We start from the raw sequence: 2,320 nt of genomic DNA, 5'->3' as shown, positions 1-2,320 counted from the left end.
TCTGGTGATTCTTGGTCATCAGTTCACATTTTTAAAAAGCACCAGAAAAGCAGAGTAGGAGCTTATCACGAAGGGGACAATGCTTCCCCAGGCTTCCGGGCAGCCCCAGGCAGAAGGTGACCAACTACCACGCTACACTGGAGGGTCCCTAAAGACCAAAACGTGGACACATTTTGTCCTGGGATGCCAACATCTAGTTGCTCGGGCTCTCCCCAGAGAGCTAATTTTTATTCATGGCAGGCCTCCCACCCCTGCTCCCACCACGCTTTTCCCTGTGAATGAGTATACAGCTGATTTCTGGGCTTTGCGTGCTGTTTGTGGGGAGCAGGAATGGGGTGGGGGAGGGGGCACTGTCGCCTGCTCTGTGCAGTTGGCCCTTATATTAAGGTGCACGTTTCCCTCCCACCCTCCCATCAGCCCTGGCGTCTAGGAAGGACCATCTCGGCAGGCACACTGCGGGCTGTGCGTCCTCACATCACCTCTGCCCAGCTTTACCTGTCTCCACTCCCCCACGTGCTGTGGATATGCTGCCGTGACCCGCTCTCATTCTCCTTATGGGGCCATCCCTCCTTAACCCTTAAATCCCTTCACAGCGATTGTAATGGGGTCAGGATGGGGAGGAGGAAGTCAAAGCATACGTTCAGCTCATCGTATTTAACTGGGAGCTTCTAAGTGAACTCCTAAAAACATAAAATCATTCCTAAGGTGCTAAAAAAAAAAAAGGGAATTTTAACAATATAACTAATATGTTTGAATTAACTATAGAACAAACACCACCAACTTTAAAAATGGTGTTGTTATTTTATAAAAAAGGTTTGAGGCTGCAAAGGAAAACTCAAAATCCACAAAGGAGAAATCTCACAGAAAATGGTCTCTACTATACCCACACATGTGAAAAGAACAAAAAAGGTTTAAATAAAATCCCCCCAAATGGTTGAAAAGTAAAAAGCACCATTTCAAACAAAAAACTAGTTTCCTAAAAATATTTGGATAAAAGCAAATCTAAGAAGTATAGCTGGGACTATTCAGGATCATAATTATAGGAACTTGGTTAAACTTAAGGAAATGTGGTCAGTGTTACTTAGCAGAAACATAGAGCCTTAATAAAAGCCAAAAATACACATGCTCAGAAGAAAATAAATGAAGCACTCCTTCTCAGCAGTTACGAACACAATGGAAAAATCTCCCCCAAATTAGAATAGTGAAAATAAGATCAAAGTGAATATTAACAAATGAGGCAATACAGAGGAAATTACCATAAAAAACAGAGAGTAAAACAGAAAAAGATAAACTTCGAGAATATCTAATGAATAATCTACAAGATCAGAATGTCCAAGTGAGCCTGTTCTTAGTTTGCCATCTCCTCTACGCCTGCTGGCCAACCCTTGCCTTCATTTCTGATCTGTATGAAGTGCATTTGAAATTCTCAATAAAAAGAAGACTAACAAAAAAAGCAAAGACAAGATCCCAACGGCTAAAGCTTAAACAGAACGATAACTCACAAGAAAATGAATGCTCAAAATAATAATTCTAAATTAGGCATTCCTGTTAAAATTATGCAAGAATTCTAGCAATCACCTCTATTATTTAGTATTGCTTTTGAATTTCTTGCTAATATAAGCAGCAAACGACAATAGCAACAGCTTCAAATACTGCAAAATAGGAACTACTTATTGAGAATGGTATGACTGTAAAGCTAGAGAACCTAAGAATAACAGCAACAAAAGGCTGGAATTCATAAAATAATCTTAGTAGCATGGCTGGATGTGACAAATATACAAACATCAGTAGGTTTGATTTATCCTGGTTATAAAATGTATTTGGGGACATATTCTCATTCACATATATCTAAAAATAACCTTAAGCTGGGACGAAGTGAGAGAGTGGCATGGACATATATACACTACCAAATGTAAAACAGGTAGCTAGTGGGAAGCAGCTGCATAGCAGAGGGAGATCAGCTCCGTGCTTTGTGACCATCTAGAGGGGTGGGATAGGGAGGGTGGGAGGGAGACGCAAGAGGGAGGGGATATGGGGATATATGTACACGTATAGCTGATTCACTTTGTTATACAGCAGAAACTAACACACCATTGTAAAGCAATTATACTCCAATAAAGATGTTAAAAAAATAAATAAAAATAAAAATAACCTTAGCAGAAATGCACAAGATTTATATGAAGAATGTCACACAGCTCTACCAAGAGATAGAAGAGAATATTTAGCACTATGAAATATTAATATGGGTGGGAAAGAGATTTCAGGGGGCTGTCTGAACTTCTAGCGTGAAGAATTGTCCACACAGAAGGGTAACAAAACC

This window comes from Balaenoptera acutorostrata, chromosome 2 (genome assembly GCF_949987535.1).
Source record: "Balaenoptera acutorostrata chromosome 2, mBalAcu1.1, whole genome shotgun sequence".
In the NCBI taxonomy this organism is placed as follows: Eukaryota; Metazoa; Chordata; class Mammalia; order Artiodactyla; family Balaenopteridae; genus Balaenoptera; species Balaenoptera acutorostrata.
Note: the sequence above shows the minus strand (reverse complement) of the source record.